At 40.7% G+C, this 19,271-nt stretch overlaps 1 long non-coding RNA gene across 1 annotated transcript; it reads right to left on the bottom strand.

Moving 5' to 3' along the window:
- Positions 1-165: 165 nt before the first annotated feature.
- LOC142085297 (uncharacterized) lies at positions 166-5,989 on the bottom strand. The gene is made up of 3 exons (XR_012674603.1): positions 5,942-5,989; positions 523-583; positions 166-421 (listed from the first exon to the last, which is right to left on the bottom strand). It is a non-coding gene; the product is annotated as an uncharacterized LOC142085297 (long non-coding RNA).
- Positions 5,990-19,271: the final 13,282 nt, after the last annotated feature.

The following is a 19,271-nucleotide window of genomic DNA, read 5'->3' as shown; positions in this document are numbered from 1 at the left end:
CAGTTCCAACAGAGAAACAACTTAACAAAAGCAGTCTTTTCATTAAAATGTGCAAATCTGGCAGGAAAAAAATCAGTTCTAACTTAGCATTTATGGCCAAAATAGCTTCCCCACCAGGGTTATTGCTCCTAGCAGCAGCCGGCTCTTAGGTATTCTCCTGTCAGCCTACCCCAAGCTTTCTGTAGGAGCTATTCCAAAATGTTTCAATAATAAAGCATTCTGTGAAGCAAGAATTTATACCTTTTATACCATTAATTTATACTTTCCATATTCCATGTAAGGACTGTAACCAGTGGACCGTGCACTCAGCTTTTCTTTAACTCAGCCACTTCACCACAGACAGAGCCACGTTAGAAGTAGAAATGACCCAAAAGCTAGAGCACGTGTTTAGGATACCGAGATTTGACATTCAAGTCCATGCCTACATAACACAGGAAAAGTCCAAAAATTTTTGTTGCATCCCTAGATGGAGGATGAAATTTTTCAAATGCAAACATTTGCAAGAGATGGGAAAATGGATACCTCTCCGCTGAATCTTTACGACCAGACACAGACACTATAAAGATTCAGTCGTATCCTCCATCTGAAAAACAACATACACAAATGACAAGCCTAAGAGAACAAAAAGTTAGTGTTTCCACCCTCAGGTCATAGCTCAATTTGCTAATTAACAGCATGTTTGTACCCAGGGACTCTCTTGCAGCCTTTCCTGTGTGATTCGTTATCCCATGTGATTGACAGTTTCTTTATGGTCCTTATTTTACCATGAAATATCTTTTACTTTTAATCAGGTATTGGCACTGAGCATATGCTACTGATTACAAATCAGGCTGTATTTAATAGGCATGCAAATATTTGTTTTTTGTGAAATGCAATGAGCTTCCAGCCCCATCTGTTGGTGTAAGAGATGTCATTTAAGTGAAATTTAAGAGCCGTCATAAATGTCAAGAATGGAAGAACTCATAGTAAAGGAATATGTGATCACCTCAGTGACTATCTCTGTAATTCCTCAAATTGATCAAAACTTTTACCATCAAACCAAATCATGAGAACTGTGGTTTGGTTTGAGAGAGAAAAGAGAGGAAGGGATGGCTTTCGGTTGGGTATTTAAGGCCAAAGATGATGCTTCCAAGCAAACATTTGTCTGAAGTTATACATCTCCAGATTTGGTAAGTAAAGGGATCACAGATGTAGATGAGTGGAACCAAAGGCATTAATCAGTGTACAGAAAGGAAAAGGTAGCTACCATGCTGGGCAGAAGTGGCTCCTGGAGGAAATTAGGGAAAAATACAGACTTTCTTTCTGGTTCTTCACCTGGTGAAATCAGGAAGCAGGTTCATTTGAGGTATTTATAAGAAGCTAAATAGAACACTGAATTAGCTTCAGGTTTTGTTTGTTTGCTCGGATTTTTTTTTTTTTCTTCAGATGAAACAGAAACTGTAATGAATCTATGAAAAAGAAACTTTTGGGAAAGGTGCCCCGACATCTTTGACAATTGAAAATTCAAAGTTTCTCATTAGCCAATATTTTACTCTTATTTTATAAAGGTGGAAAACAGGAAACAGAAGCATAAGTATTTAAAGATTTTCCCGAAGTCCAAAAGTGACAAAACAAACGAGTTAAGACAACTAGGTAGAAACTGTAAAAGTCCAGTGCCACCATGCTGATGGCACATTCAAATATCTGAGCACCTCAGCGGTCCATTCTCTTCAGTGACCACAATGTACATGTATTAAGCTTTGGAAAACTTCTGAGAAATAAATATCTTTATCCCTAAGACAAAATGCAAAAGCTCGACACAAAGACATCAAGCGCTTCACCCAAGGATGGAGCAGCAGATGTGAACAAAACCAAGCTCCACAGAAAACCAGCAGGTCATTTCCCTGGACTTTCCTAGGAAAACAGCAGGACGATTGATCTCAGGGGAGCAAGAGAGACATACAGACTGACATAGTCACGGACTAGTTATGACAGGCTGCTTCGAAAAGAATTATTACACTAAGATTGTATTTTATGGATTAAAGCTGCATTTATTATTTATTAACACAGAAAAAAGATCAGACAAAGCCAGGCTGCATACCAATTGCACCTCGGTTGTGATGGCCAGTATCCAGTGATGATGTTGGCCATATTAATTTTCAGCACGATTTGGAGTTCTAATAATAAAATCGGGTGCCTTTTAAACTGATAGCCTAGAGGTTGCCTAGCTCTTATACCAGATAAACTAAACTACTTGAAGAAAAAAGGAAGCCCTGGCTGCAGTTGGTTAGGAACGCTTGGTAAAGCAAATTAGATTCGGGCTTCATATAGAGGTGGTAGATGCCCCATCCCTGGAAACGTTCAAGGTCAGGTAGGACGGGGCTCTGAGCAACCTGATCTAGTTGAAGATGTCCCTGCCCACGGCAGGGGGGTTGGACTAGATGACCTTTAAAGGTCCCTTCCAACCCAAGCCATGCTATGATTCTATGACTCTATAGCTTTTCTTAATCTTTTTCTGGAATACCCATTTCCATACGTGACACTTGTATATTGCTCCTGAGGTGTACGGGAGAGCACCAGACTCTCTGCTGCTCTCTAGTCACAGTGATCTGCTGTCCTGGAGGCCACGTCATGGAGAGAATGTCAACAGCTGACATACACACATGTCCTGATACAATTTTGTAGTATTTCTAGCTCTTTCGCCATGCAGAGACTTCAAGAGTAGCAGCTCCTATTGCCGTTCAATTAAATTTGTCCTCTGAAAAGTCTTACATTGTATTTATCCTCCAAATATCCACCTATAACCTTGACTTATTGACTTAACTTCATCACTAGCAAACAACTTCTGTTTTGCATTTTTAAAGCAGAAGTTCATCCCAATGGAACTTAGAAGTTCTTCAGGGGAAACTACTGAAAGTAACTTCTCCTTTGCAAAACGACCTGCCCAAGATTTAATCTTCCTCTATTACAATTACTTGTGTTTCATGAGAAAAAACTCATAAAATTGTTATAATTGATGCTAGCTCAAACCACACATTAATTAAGAAATGAAGGAATACTTCTATTAATACTGCTTTTGTAATGCAACGTCTATCTCCTGAAATGAACTGCAAGCAACTAAAAATAGCAAAAAGAAAAACCTTTGGGGCAAGTATTGCCTCTGAAGTATAAACAGTTTCAGATTTTTATTCAGCACACAAAATTCCTCTGCTCTAACCCCCTTCTGTCTATAGGCAAGGAGCCAATAGAAAATAGATTTGTAATTAAAATCCTTGGAATTCATGCAGTCAAGCTATTTATTAATATCATCATTTTTTAGATGTTGAGTTAGCACAAGGATATCACTGTTTAAGTTTTATCACCATATCTTTTAATTCTTCTGTTTGCATTTAGCTCTTCCAACCATTTCCAAATTTATAAGCTAATGAGAATTGTTTTATTAGTGGAGAATTAAGGTGCCCACACAAATATTTTGTCAAAGAAAGAGTCTAATTTTTTTCATACTTCTGAAGAGTTTATTTTTTTCTTAATCCATTTCTTTTATGTGTGGCAATTACACAATTGCTTATTCAGTTTATTATTTTATATTTCTTGGATTGCTTCTAAAAATTACAGCCTTTTCCAACAAAGACCTTATTTTTCTTTGCCTTTTTATTAAGAAATTTCCAACCAATTTGGAAACAATATTGTTAACAAAGCAGAATCTGTTTCCAGCTGCAAATACTAGCTAGAAATGCATAACAGAAACATAACTCTGCACAAATGAAAAGAGAAAGTCATAAAATACAAAACTTTTCACATCAGATAAAAATTAAGTTAAAATGGAGTTAAAGCTGATATTCCAAAACTGTAACTTTGTGTGAAAGATGCTACCCCAAAAGTAAGCGTAATAAAATAAAGAAATATTATAAAAAATATAAACTAAGTAAATAAAATTAATACATAAATAAAAGAAATTTCTTTATTATAAAGAAATAAAGAAATTTAAAGTCCATTTTAACACAAAATTCACACTTGGCAAGGTGTAAAAAAAGAATATATGTACTCAGCAATTATGCCTCTATTTGAGGCACAAAAGCCTCAGTCCCAAATCTCATAGACATGTACGAAATATTTTCCCACATTTTCCCCTCTTACAGTATCCTTCCAAGGCAGCTTTGGGTTGTTTTGGTGTACAGATTTCACCCTTCCTGGGAACAAGTCATGAAGAAGAAAACTTCTCTGAGAATTTACAGATCAGAGGAAAGAGGTTTTGGTTTATGAAGAATTATGGCTAGAAAATAATAATTTAAAAAATGTTTTAAAACTTAGGTTAGGCAAAGGATGGCCATAAATTGAATAGGAAAGTTGAACAGTATCTTCATTACTCCACCAAAAAAAAATGGCCTGATACTAGGAACTGAATTTCACAAAGGACTTTCTTTTTAATAAGTTTGAACAAAGAAAAATAGGCTTTGCTATGAACATGTGGAAAACTGAATAAACTCTGAAAGATGAAATGCTGTAATTTTGATGACAATACACTATCTCACTTAAAGAAAACGGGGTTTTCTCCTCCCTCTTTCCTACGAAGAACTGCCTTAACTGTGGAGCAGAATCAGCACGACCGCAGCACAGTGCTCCAGCAGCACTTGCTCGGGACTAAGCTCCTCTGATGAATAAGGCCAGAGTGAGTCCATCCAAAATACTGAAGCAATCAAAGGCAAAATATAAAATAAAAATCAAGAGACAAGGTTCGTTTCTGCTGACTGTTGAGTGTAATTCATAGTCAGTGCGTGAATGCATACTCAGTGTGGGAATTCACATGTACTCAGCCCAGTGGGATCCCTACCGTGGAAAACTTGCCAGAAGGTTGATTCAAGAGAAAAGATTTTAACTTAGGAAAGTTAAAAAAGAAAATACCGTTCTCTTCTCTTACTGGGTAAAACAATGAAACGAAGGACTTATTTCAGCAGAAGGTGTTGAATCATATCAATAGCCCTTTAGACAATTTTAGAATGATTATTGGTAAAGGAAGTTGATTCTTAATTTCCTCTGTTAAAGACTTCCAGCCTCAGTCTAACAGTGAAGTCACTAATGAATATCCAGCCTCCAGCTAAGTACTTCCAACAAATGTCCATCAGCTCAAATGAAGCAGAGAAGAAATGTACAACCAAAGAAGCAAATCTGAAAATTTTACTTGCTCTATGCTCCAGATGTTATTGATATCCTATATATCCTGTATCATATAGCAATGGGAGAAACGCATGTAAAAAAAAAAAATCTACTGTTCTATAAATAAAAAAATGTTCTGTAATTCAAGACAACCACAAATAGATTAGCAGCAGGTGAATCAAAATTTGATCCTAGTTCTCTGTGCTTTACAAATGTGAATGGCATTTGGCATTAAAGAATTCACACTGAAATCACGGGAGGAATAAAGGCAGCTGTAGTGAAACTGCTGCTCTCGGTGATGCCCAGGGACAGCCCTGGACCAGAGGTTTGAGAAGAAACTCATCTCCTCATTTCCTTCTAGACTTCCTTCAAAATCAATTTCCATGAGTCTGCAGAGGGCACGTTAATAATGTCCCTCTGAAATTTTATCAGAAAATTATCAAAACAAATAGGAACACTTCTCAATGCTGTTTTCTCAGTGGTGTCTCTAGACAAAATAAAGATGCTTGAGCTGGCCTCCTTAGCAGCTGCTCCTGGGCTGGGAGATCTTTACCGTATGTATACATGGGCCATAAGGAAGGAGGAGAGTCACGGAGCAATGGCTGATGAAATACGGTGCAGCAGGGTTCATTTCAAGTTACATTGCCAGGAAACTGAGACAAGATTAAATATATATGGGTTATGGCAGGAGGAGGTTTCTGCGCAGGCCAGCTGGTATCTACGGGTCGCCAGATCTTAAGGACATGGCGGATTCGCTGGCTCTACCCGGGGAACCCGTGTCCCAAATACCTACCAACAAAATACCTACCGCAAGCACAGCAGCCAGAGCAACATCGATTGGGGGCAGCGGATCTCCAACACCTGAAAAAAGATTTGTGAGTAAGGTGTTAGATATCTAGAGTAAGATAGCTATTAAAATAAATATTTTAGGGAACAGATTTACAGCCAGCGTAGCATAAATACACTGTGCAACCTCTCCTCACTGAAAAATATAATTGGAGCTATTCGGTCTCATACTAAAATGGGATTTGCTATAAGGGATTAGAGTATAAATCCTTCTATCTTACACAGGGAAATGAACATTGAATTCATCACACTGCTTTATTCATGTCTTCTCCCACGCTCCCTCTCTTTCTAGTTCTTCTAATTTGAGTTTCAGATTCAAATAGCTGCAATTATGGAACAATTCAATCACAGGGTGAGGAAAAGGAAAAAAAAAAAACACACCAGAGTGCGGTTTGGCAGGGCATGTTCTGTCTTTAAACAGGGATTAAAACGAGAAGGATTGTTCAAAATCAAATAAACTTATGCAAGCAATTAGTGCAAATTCCTACAATCTTGGATTATTTCTCTTTGTTACTATTCAACTGCAACAGGCTAGTCAGAACAGGAATTTTCCTTTTTATGGGTATTATTCAAGGCATCTGTACAGACACTGAGAAAACTCACTCATCACGGTTACCAAAGTTGTGTTAGGATTTTAAGAACAATTAAAACTAAATTCGTTAAACTGGCTGAAGTTTAGACTGGGAACCAATCTTAAGACCAGCAAGAAGGTTATTTTACTAGTTCTCTTGTGCAAAGTTGAGTAGAGATTAGAAGAATTTGAAGAAATTAAATCTGATGCAGACTAAAATTATTAGGAAAACCAGATTTATCTTCATCTTATTTCCATAATAGCAAACAGCCCTCTGGCTGACATTTCAGAAAATTCAACTCATAGTCCCAAACTCCTTAGAATTTGAGACATATTTTGGGAAACAAAGAGTGATTAAAGCCACTTTTCCGGTGCGAGTAGGACCCATTCAATCAGGATTGCAGCTCAGGGATTTCCAGGCATGGGCCGCTCAGCCCAGAACCGCTGCCCCGTGGGCTTGCTCACCCTGGGTAAAACATCAGGGGGCCAATACGATCCGAGCTCTTTACCTATAGGGGACTCCTGGAGTTGCCACCATGTCACTGGTTTCCCTTGCCCCGCGGGCAGGAGGAGGCAGCAGCACACCTACAAGATATTTGCACATCGCCCACGTACTGGTACCAATGCAAATTGACCGTTCATATAATTTGGGGATTTTTCAGCCTCAGAACTGAAGGCTGGAAGCTAGAAGAGGGTTACAGCCTGCGTAATGTTTTCTAAATCAGGTACAGACACCCCAGCAGCAATGAAGAATTACCGTTTCATTCGTTTCAGACATATTACCTTAGCCTTTGATAAAAGGGAATCAATGGTTAGTCTTGGCAGTTAATTATTTGTTTGGAAGTATTCTATTAAATTAGCGTGAATCGTTTCAAATAGGTTGCACTCATAATGCATACAATAAATTAATACAGAACAGGTAGTACGTCACAAAAGGGAACCCAGCACCTTGAGCTTAAGATTTCGTTTGCTGAAGGCGTTACTGTAAGCCGCGATCGAGGTCAGCTTTCAGGTTAGGAATACGGTGTCAGAAAAGAAGAATGGAACCACCTGCATTATGTCTGTAATCCTCCTGATGACAGTTGTGACGATTGATGGACCTTGTTCAGCCTGCTTTGACTGCAAACAAACACCCACCCCGCAAAACACAAAAGTCCGAAATAAAAAGCAATAACTAACTTAAATTTTATTAATAACTTAAGTTTTATTAAGGTGTAGTCACCTAGCTATGCTTAAAGCTAAGATAGCAGTTAGACCTGGAAGTCCTAAGGGACCTTTATTAGCCATTAAGGTTTACATTGCAAGAGCCAGAAAGGGATTAGGCCACAGGAGACACAACTGGGGTCATCGGAGGTTGCCCAGTTACATCCCTGTGGGACTAACAAGACTGGGACTTGGAACTGCGAAACATCTCTCCGGGCGGTCAGAAAGCTGACCACGAAAATCTTAAGGCACGCATGGATTAACATTAGTTGCATCAAACATTTTGTAAGAGATTTTCCCCTGCTCTCCATCTGTTACCCTTCTGCTATCACATCTTTAGAAATACTTTTTTGCATATCACATGCCAGGTAATTTATAAAGCAAAATGAGCAACAGTAAAACATTTACTAGAACTATTGTTGAACAGGGAACAAATTATCTGCTGTGCCATAATAAACCAAACAAGTTGGACGGGGGGGTCCATACAGAAACACTAATGATCGCATTAACTCAATCTATTTTATTAATTACTCCTACAGGAAAGTCCACGCACTTGTTATGTTCTCTTCCAACTCTGAAATTAATGAGTTCAAAGCTATCCGCTTTAAAACCTGTTAATGGTCACCACCTGGCTTGCTCACACTAGACCCCTTTGAAAATCTGGAGAGATACTTTACTTATCACCCTACTAATTCCAAGAATTAAAATAAGTCCCCGTTCTCTGAAAATGAGTCATCAGGTTTTGGTCCACCATCATTGTTTCCAGTCAAAACATTCAAAAAAGGAAATTACAGCAGCCAAGATAATCAAGCATTGAGTTCTTGGGGTGGATATTTTGACACCTTAAATTTTACCATGGAAATTTGTTCTGCTTGAATGAATCAGTAACCTGGAAAAAACCCAAACTGAGTAAAAAAAAACTACAATAGGTTGTGATTCATTCTTTCACCGTTAAGTGGCTACATGCGTTCATACCATGCTGAAGGACACACTGTGAAGAAGAGCATTGCAGCCAGCAAGAGGAAGAAACCCAAACTAGCGTATGCATCAGCAAATGAGCGTGACACATCCACATCATGGGTTTCACAGCCCCATTGCTGAAGGGGTGCTTTGACATCGTAATGACGAGTCCAGTAGGAAAATAAGGGGACAAAAGAAGAAAGAATAACTGGAGAAGTCATCTTTTCACCACAGGAACCTCTTCCTAGACATTAGGCAACATCATACTCCTCGGGATGATGTTAAGTATTAAACATAGTGAATAACAGGGTCTAGAGTTTTTGCAAGCCCCATTTGGCACTTAAACTAGTAAATCCTTTCATTTCAAGCCTGGAACAGAGTACAGATAGACATTGACTTATCTCCGTGAAGAAACATTGTGCTGGCCAGCAAGATGCAGGGAAGTGAAGAGGCATGCTGTCGGCAGGGACGGCATAGCTAACTAACGGCACCTACGTCTGAAGTGAAAGGATTTACCGTTTTTCCCTAATAAAACCAATGGTATCATAGGAGGGAAGGAGAATTTAGGGAATTGCTTTTGTCAGAAACAAGCAATAACTCTAAACGTGCTTTGCTTATACCGTTGCTTATACCATTTTGAACCCGTTTTAAAGTGCCTACTTGTGCAACAGAGGCTGGTTGTTTTGTATCATGACATGAAAATACGGCTCACACCTTTACTACATGATGTAATAAAACAACAGTCGGCAGTCAGCTCTTGCAAACATCCCTCTTGCCAAAACATCCAAGGTAATTGCATCAATCACCGGCTCCATACAAACAAGTTCATGGTTGGTGGTAGTGCGGTCTGATGACCGTCACGAATTCGTTTACTTAGGAGACAGCGTCTCTTAGTCTACGGACTACAGTCACACCTCCTGCAAATCTGCGTAATTTTACTGATCTCATCAAAATTCCACCTATTTTGGGCTGAACTGGACCTGCAATCAGGCTCATGCAGCACGGGGAGATGCGGGGCTCGCAGTTTAACCATCAGCCATCCAGAGGGTCTGCCTTCTGGGCACACAACATCCCTCAAGCTTCTCAGCATCTCTTGGGCACGGCAGCCAGCAGCTCTCCTCGGAGAAGGTCAGACCTCCAACGTCAGACAGAATTAAAAGAAAGTCAATACGGAATAGGGTTGGGCCAAAAAAACATTCGTAGACGGTATGCACGGCAACATGAATTCCACCCTCCTCAGTTTACCCCACGAAACAAAATATAAAATAACTTTAGGGTGAGGCGAGGATTTTAAAATGCCCAGAATTTTGGTTTTATTTTTCGATTATTTTCACTTGGTGGGGGAAGGGAGGTAGAAAGTTCAAAACCATTGGACATTTTGAACTGAAAAGTTTCACTTCAAACAAAAGCAAAATCATTAAGAATTTTTTTTTAAAATTGGTTAAAATTAAAATGTTATCCAAATGCATCAATGATTTCAAAATTAAATAAGACATCTTCATGTGGCACAGAGTTAAGCCAAAATAACTTTTTGATGTTTTCATTTCAACAAAAACCATTGAAGATGTTATTTTGACTCAAAAAAAGCTCCTTTTTCAAGTTTCAGTTACCTCGCTGAACCACGACTCTCTTCTGCCCAACTCTATGAAAACAGGACCTGTAAAGTCAACACTGCATATAGATTGGAGTAACTAACATAGGAAGCATGGATTGGATCAGGGATTTTCCAGCAGGAAGAACAAAAAAAAGTGTTGTTTCAATTTCAGAAGTTCACAACTAGCCTACTAAAGGGGAGAGAAAAGAGAATTAAATCTCCTTATTTTAAAAAATTATATGTTCATAATGTTTCTTCAGAAATCCGTCTGGCATGCAGGACTGGATTCATAGCTAAGACGGTTGCATTGAATTTTCTGAAGACACTCAATTTCACGTGCACTCAGCTAACCTAGGAGATTAAAGTACTTTTTCTTCAGAAAGAAAAAACACAAAACAAAGGATGTTTTCAGAGCACAAGTGTTCCTTTTATTTCAGAGACTGAAGTCATAGCAGGTCAGTAAGAAGAGAAACTAAAACAGAAATCGCTATTTTTCCTTGTGCTGGATTCCTAAACCGCTGCGCCGAGGCTTCACAAGCGAGCAAAGGCGAAAGTGTCTTTATTGGGGTAACTCCTCGGCTGTAATGTAGAGTTACATCATCGTCCTTTATCGATCACTGGCAATAGCTGCTCCAGTGCTCACGTACAAGAATTACAGGACTAACTGTTTCTAATTTTCTTATCTGGAAAGGAACTCTTCCCCGCAGGGTTTATAATGGTTCAGGCAGTTTTAAACCCCTCGACAGGCTCAGCCGGGAGGGCGGCCGGGGGGAAGATGCTGCAGACGTGGCCGTCCCCCTCCCCGTCCCCAGGCTCTCCGTCACGAGCTGCAGCCCGATGCATCACGGCCAGGCAGACGAGCCACGCAGGCATGACTGTGCCGGGATGTGCGCTAAGGTACTCGCGTTTTTGCACAGCTGCACGCGTGTGGTACAGAAAGGCAAGGAAAAACCGTTCTGGCGTTTGACATTTTGAGGAGCGGGAAGGAAGGACTGCGGCTTTGCGGGTTTCCTCCCACCCCTTCTCCATCACCCCCCGCCGTCTGACACCAAGCCTGTTTTCCTACCGTCTGGATATCAGGACGGCAGACGTGAGTGTCAGACTGGTGTGTGATTTTGCCTAGCAATTATCTTCTATCTTTCGATAACAGGCTGTACCCTGCTCCTTCGCAGTCAAGAGCTTTCCTGCACAGACGTTCTCTGAAGCAGCTCTGGAAACTGCTATCCGCTCCAGTTTGGGGTTTCCGTCCTTTTTCTTTAAATATTTATATTGGAACAACCTGTTGAAATATGCAAGTGTATACAGAAAAAGCCCTGAAACTGGAGAAGACAGCCAGTTCTACTTCCTTCATCTCCTTGTTTTCTTGCTGCAGTAGAGAGAAGCCAAAATACAGGGCTGGAAGGAGTTCAGACTTAAACCACTGGAACATGGTAATGAGTTTTTTCCATTACTAGACAGAGTTTTCTCCATCAGTTTGGAAAAGATTCTCAAACCCTACCAGTGAGGTTAGGAGAAGGTCAGCAACAACACGCTGACCTCCTTCCAACAAGCCCCTCCTTCAACTGTTTCATTTTATGAAACTACACAACAAACTCTAAAGACCGAAAAAATACAGGAAAAGATAATGACCGCAATCTTCAGCAACAGCTGTGGGATGTATTTCACTTGGAGAGAGGTAACGTAGAAGAAGCTTTAAGCCATCTCCGTGGTCCCCTAAGCCCAGGCCAGATGTGCCTGTTCAGTCGTGCAACGTCACGCACGGCATCCTGCTATCGTTAAGCCCGTTACCCACGGCCCCTGGGGCCGCTGGAGATCATCGCCAGCAGCAGGTGTTCCCTTGCAGCATCTCTCTCTCTACCTGTTGCCAAGATGGAAAGAGAATGGAGGAGGAAGATGATGTCTTGTTAAAGCATTTAATCTATTTCGAATAGCTTGTAAAACTGTGATTCTTTATTACACCTGGAAAGAGCGAGATACATTCATTTCACCTTAAGCCTTCCTTTCCCTTTCATCCTCCTTTGAGGGACTTGCATCATCTGCACGGTATTTCCTCATTAGCTACCTTTCACTCGTTACCTAGAAGTCCCATTACTTGTAAGGACTACATCTCCGCAACATCATTGATATTTGTCTTGAGATACAAATGGTCACCGTTTCACATAAACCAAAAGGGTACACAGTTTTCTCTCTCCATGTAGTTCCTTCAGTAAATCATTTGTGGGCTCTCGGCACACCCAGTCCCAGGCCATGCTGGTACCTCCTGTTCAGCTGGCATGCTCTTCAGAAGTCCGTTGATCGTAACCGAGAAAGTAGCTGAAACCTGACTTGACACTGTCCTCTTGCTCCTGTTAGATGTGCAACAGGGGAACGGTGCGACAATAAACCCCCACCTCCCCGGATTTCTCCATTCAGAGCATCCCAGCACGCCTGTACAATGTTTTACATATTCATTTTCTCCTTCACACACAAAAATACAAGTGCATATCCTGTTGAGACTTCTCTGAATGCGTTGAGTTTACTTCGGGTACTCTGGAGGTCAGCTGTGCCTCCTGAGACACGATGTATTACACGAGATCGATGACGTGAGGCATTGAGCATGTTCCTTCTCATCTAGCCGTTGATGACGGTGAACTTGTAATTCACCCATTCAGCTTCGCAGACTGGGATTTCTCAGAGGAGGCTAAGGGAGTTAGGTGGCCAGGTCAGTGGATTTTGATGGGCGCTCAGCACCGATATTACACACGCATCTTATATTCTTTGCTATGTCCTAACCAGACTGCCATTTTACAAGCGAATTCCTATCGCTTGTGTCATAGGCTTCAGGTTCTTGACTTAGAAACAACACACGCAGCTACATAGATCATACACAGCACCGAAATTTAAAAAGGCAACTCCTCTTAATATCTAAATCTTGAGATGGGCAGGGGTCCAACTTTTCCTGGGCAAGCCAGAGTCAGATGAAAGGTTGCCAAAATAGACAAAGCCATCACACCTGGGGAGCCTACTCCAAGCTAAACAAGAGTCTTGACCACGTATGTCCCTTATCTTGTCTATTTGTATTTTAAGCTCATTAAGCAAAAGATACAGAGATCTGGTCCAACCTGGCAAGATCAAAGCCACAAAAATAGAAGCAAAAAGAATTCTTGCAGTTTACACCCTGGATTTTTCTCTCAGCTTTAAAAGCATTTTATTTTAAAAGCACCTCACTGGTGAATCAGGAAACTGTTGTGCTAAATACATATGAAAAGTAAAGCCCTCCAGACCCTTTCCCTCCTGCTGGATAGTAAGCATCTTTTTTTGTGGAAGAGAAACTGAGATTGAAATACTGAGGGTGATTAGCCAAGCAATCATTATTGATAAAATGATAATGACCACAACAACATTTCTCAACATTTCCATGGATGCATTGTAATGCAATTGATAACAGAAGAAATAGTGCCAAGAGTGATTCCAATACGCATTTCTAAAACCTCTTCAAGAAGTCACGTTACAAGGACCCCTGTCAGATACTGACAGGTCCATTTATAAAAATCTATAAAAAAATCTATATGACCTTAGATTTTTAAAGAAGTTAGGTAACCAAGGATATATTCAGAAATTTACTTCAGATCATTCTCGTTACTTGCATCCAGCATGCAACCGTTCATCTAAATAAAATGCCTTGACATATTCTGCAGCTGGACCCAGCCTGCTGCAATGGCACAGGGGAGGATTTCTGAGCAGAGGAACGCCCCACTCCCACCATTCCCACTCTTCAGGAAATAAAACTTTGTGAGAGACATCCACAAACATTAATTCTCACACAGAAAAGCTAACGGCTGTAAGCGTCCTCCATAGCTAGTGAAAATGAAGTAGCTGGTTTTGTATTATTTTACATAAAAGTTTTTAGAACCGCAATATTGTAATACACAATTTTGATTAGGCTACAGGGCTGGTATAGCAAAGATCCAAACCAAACCCTTAGAGGTTTATGGAAAAAGGAAAGAGCCTTCAGCACAGACATGTTAACATCACATAAATCAGGCAAGAATCGGAGCCAACACAAGTATGATTTAAGAAATGCATTAGTTCAAATAACAAAGAAAGTGAAAGCCCCAGGACACAGAGAAAGCAAACTCTTTACCTTAAAATTTGGAATCTGCCAGATTATAGCAGTGCTGGGCTCCGTGCCATTAACACCATGCCAGACTAGGCAAGAATCTTCTTCCTCAGGCAATGATTGGCAGGTTCAACAAAGGAACTCTTTCTAAAGTCAAATGAGGTAATATAAATACCCAAAGAAATCAGAAAAGGCCAGGGCGCTATTTCTAGTCCGTTCATATCTGTTTAAGTTTGTGAATCCGACACACCAGAGAGTCAAATGAAGTCAATTAGCCCATTACTGTAGCAGTACCTGAGCAAAGCCAAAGACTACGCTGAGATTGCTTGGACTGATAAAAGTCCGAGTGCTACCCCTTGATCAATTATTGTGCTCTCTACCAAGAACCACGCACTTTGAATTCCCACAGCAAAACTTAATTATATCTCGCCTCCTTTTCTCTTACATTAAAACCAATACATTTACACAAGATAACATCCAGCACATCTGATTGTTGTGCCAACTTCTCATTCTAATTGAAATAACTTCTTGTGCTCCAACATTTCATGAATAAAATCCCCAAACTGTCTTCTCCTTACATAAATTTTGCCCTATAGTTTTTGCTATACGAAAAAAAGAAATGTTGCATATCGATGAAAAGGAGTCAGTAAAAGAGAAATTGAAGACCCTTGAGAAAGGGAGAAAAGCTACCCAGAAGACAGTCACCCTGATGAGAAACAATTCACCCTAAGAAAGTCCGTAAGAAGTTTTCACTCAGAAAACAGCGGAGCCACGATGCAGCAACTAGAACATGAAAATTTTTGCGTCTGCCTCAACAAAGATAGCAGAAAGTGGAGATGACTAGGTTCTACTGCCTGGAGTGGCAGCAGAGGGCTGACAGGGTACTAAACCCAGGCAGATAGTGAGACCAGGCCAAGAACTCAGGAGTTGCCATCATAGCAGCATCAAACTAAGTCCTGAAAAAAGGCTCCAGACGCTAATGGATGCTAATGCAAAGGCTACCAGCCAAGTCTCTCCTCCATCTCCGGCTCTGTCATTGCACCAAAACTTCATAGACGGCAAGAGTTCCCTTGGGTGGTGCAAGAATGGGAATTTGGACACCGATGTGGTACAGGAAGGGAAAATGGAATGTAAATGAAGGAAACATGTTCGAAGCTTAAGTTTATACCATGGAACCTCCTGATGTGTCCTTTAGCCTTAGAAAGCAAAGTTAGGACATCATCTTACTCCAGACTGTCTTTGTACTGTCATGCCTTGAGCAACAACTACTTTTAAACCTCAGTCTTGCAGGAGAATCTGGTATGGTTGTCCTCAACACCTACAGAAGGGCTTAAGCATCCGGCTTAAGCCAGAGATGATAACTAAGAATCTAAAAAAAAAATTTGCTTTTGCAAGGAGGGAAAGGTTACTTAAGCAAAACAAGATAAGAGCTTATTGATGCAAGCAGAAGATTATCATGAACACATTACCAAGATTACAATACATGACTTGCGCAGTCCTCGTCGTAGTTGAGCCTCTTGCGCGATTGTCTGCAGCTGAGAGAGCGGTAGGTGTTCTGTAATACCACAGGACTGCACTAATCCACTTGCAGCTTCAAGCTGGAAGACTCAAATTCAGTTTAGCATAAAACGAAAAAGTGCAAGTCAATGTCAGGCCTAGAAATTATTTTACAACACCGCTTAGGTTCAATAACATATCTGTGAAAATCCTCTCTTCTTCCACAGCTTTTACACAGAAAAGAAATGTTTTCTCTTCATGTTTACTGCATCTTTCATGACATATTTTTTCTTATATTTTATAGAATATATTTTATATTGCTTTCTCACAATTCCTCTAGGAAAGTATTTGCACAACCTAAGACTGAAGTCTGATTTTCCTGGTGTCACGAATCACTTTTTAGCAGGATGGTTGTCACCAATCAAGGGTTCAGAAACGCCCTTAGCAACAGGCAACGCTGGATCAGATTGGGAGCTGGCGTAAGTGGCGACGCAGACTAAGTTAGAACCAGTGACTACTGAACACTTCTTTTCAAATATGTCTCGTAAGCAGTACGTAATGCTTCTCATCTATATATCTTAATGGTTCCATCATCCCAAGTCCTACCTCTTCACCATCCTGAGACAAGTATGGCTCGGAGGAAATTATAATGAGCCTGAAGCCACACAAATATTTGTAAAAGGTGTATATAATAAAGCACTAGAATAAATCCCATGCCCTGTGTGCAAAACGCCCTCTCTTACACTACCCACTTTGGTCTGTTCCAACTCAGCTGGACTCTGCTTGCTCCCGCAGATTCCCTCGGGTGCCTTGCCACGGACTGCAACGGCAGCAGGAGTGATGTGTGAACCCCGCTCGCAGGATGGCTGACAGGTACAGATAGATGCAAACTCCTTTCTTTGACCATACGATATATGGGATTTGGGCATAACCTTGTGCCCAAGTTAATCTAAGCAGGTTCAAATTTACCTGTTCTGAGCAAATCCAGAGATGTTCCTGTCGGTGTAGGTACACCTTTATTTTCTTCTCTCCAGTTGGTAGGGACAGCATCCTACTACTGCTTTTTAAAACCCTCTAAATCAAAAAACAAGACCTAGAGGCCAAGAGCCAATAATAGATTTTGCAGATGAAAGTGTTGATTTTAATCTAATGTCATTTCACAAAATGTCCAAGAAATGCCTTACATCCATCAGCCAGCCACGAGCCCAGCAGCATCATGAAATGTTAGTGTCGTTGCTAAGAAAGCGTAGCTGACACAGTCAAGTTTAAAGCGTTTTGAGGAAATCCCTGTCTATTCATGAGAACATAATGTGTTAAAAAAGGATGTTTTTTTTATTACCTTTCTTAAGATGTTTTGGTTTCAAGTTCTTCTCTGTTGAGACAATGAAAAATTAATTGATAAACCAATGCACTTAGCTTTCATTTTTAAGGCCTTTATGCTCTAAGGCTTCTGTTTTGACCATAATGTGGGGAAAAAACACTTCAAACACTTGCTCCTGTTGAATGTAATAGACCAATCGATCAGTATTACCTTGAAAAGATACAGAAAAACATAATTTGGAAAGGATGATTCAAGGCCAGTATTTATCTTTAACATTCGCTCAATCTGCACTAATTTCATAGTCTGGAAGCAGAGAACCTAAGCACACGGAAAAACGCCTGGTATTTGCCATAACAGATTTAAAAATCCAGAAGAGGGGTATGGTTATTTGAACTAAGAAAAACGAATAATTTGAACACGCTTATTCCACATGTCCTTCACAGCAGAGCCTCGTGGAGCACACACGTTGGAAATTTGTGTGTCTTTTTTCTGTTCCTTTTCATAGAAATAGAGTTGTACCGGCATCACGATGCTGGGCACAGGTGATGCCTCACTACGCTCCCAGTTGCCAGAAGTTTGCTGGCATCAACCAGCGAACGTGCCCTGTGCTGTGTCTTCCCGACGGAGAAGTTACGCCCACCCAATCGAAGAGGAATCAGATTTGCTTACTCAATCACACGCACAAAAAAGAAATTCAAATCTCAAATACTCAAAGCAAAGTGTGCACAAAGGACCTAAAAGCCCAAAAATTCTTTGCAAAATTTTATCTAGGATTGCACGTGAATAAGGCACAGTCTGTTCAGATAACTCACTGCACCAAAAGGGCAAATATTGATTGGAAAAGTAATTTTCAATGAATTAAACATTTACTGTCATTTTTCAGTTCCTCCAAGGAATCAGAAACAACTCACGCTCTGCTATGTCTAATATGTGTGGAACATGAACATATGCAGGAGATATATATACACACACACATATATATATGACAACATAAACCAACATGTGCATCTGAGCCAGAGATTCTTTAGTAAAAAGCCAAGACAGAAAAAGCACAACCCAGCCAGAATTTCAACTCCCAGAGGACATTTTCCAGGACTCCTGTTCAGGAAACAAAATTACAAGTTTACTTATCCACTGAAAACGCTTTGGTGGAAGTTACTGAGAAGCAGTAACCCTGGAGCCCAAATTATGCCATTTTTTACTGTCATTTCCCAGAGTTTAACAACATTATGCTGCAGTGCTTTTGTTTCCAAGTCATGGATAGTGCAGCAAGCTGCCAAGAAACATCTTTGCTGGACATAATGACTACTTGGCCTCCATCTGAGGAGGAGCGGCTTAGTGTAATTAAACTCTTCCATGACGCAGGGGACTAGACCTGATGACCAACGAAGGATTCCTTCCAAATATCTTTCTGTGATTATATGCTGATTAAATGCCTGTGTGTATTTCCCCATTTTTCCCAAAAAAATCATCGGGCAGGCTTGGATCTGCCTCCGTTTATGACGTCCAGTATTATATCAGGACCTATGAATAACTGCCCAGCTCCTTTGTGTGTCTGCCCCAGTCACCTCTGGGTTTTTTTTTCCCCTTCCCCCTGGTTTTATAGTGATTTGCTCTCTCCGTGTTATAACCGTAGCCCTCGCACACAGCCCTCCCACCCGGCCCCCGCACGCGGAGCGCCGGCACAAGCAGTCTGACCTTCCCATGGTACAATCTCCGAACATCTGCCAAAAAGATGCCTTTGATTGATAAACTGCAACCCCCCCCCCACCATTATCACAGGCAATTAGAGTTTCACTGCCGCCCAGGACATTCAACTTTAAATAAACTTCGGAGGAGCAGCTGGCCCTTGGAGAGAAATCTGAGAAGGGGCTTAAGGAGACCAGCAAGCACTGCGCTTCCCTCGCCGTTAGAAACGGTTTGTTTGGGTTTTCTTCAAAATAGGAGAGAGGTCCAAAAGATCTTTGCTGGGCTCTCAGCAGGGATTTACTGTACGGCCAGTGTGGCTCCCTACCATAAGACCCAGGCGTACTCTGGTTCCTGGAGA

This window comes from Calonectris borealis, chromosome 8 (assembly GCF_964195595.1).
Source record: "Calonectris borealis chromosome 8, bCalBor7.hap1.2, whole genome shotgun sequence".
NCBI lineage: Eukaryota > Metazoa > Chordata > Aves > Procellariiformes > Procellariidae > Calonectris > Calonectris borealis.
This window is presented reverse-complemented; position numbering and strand designations above follow the sequence as displayed.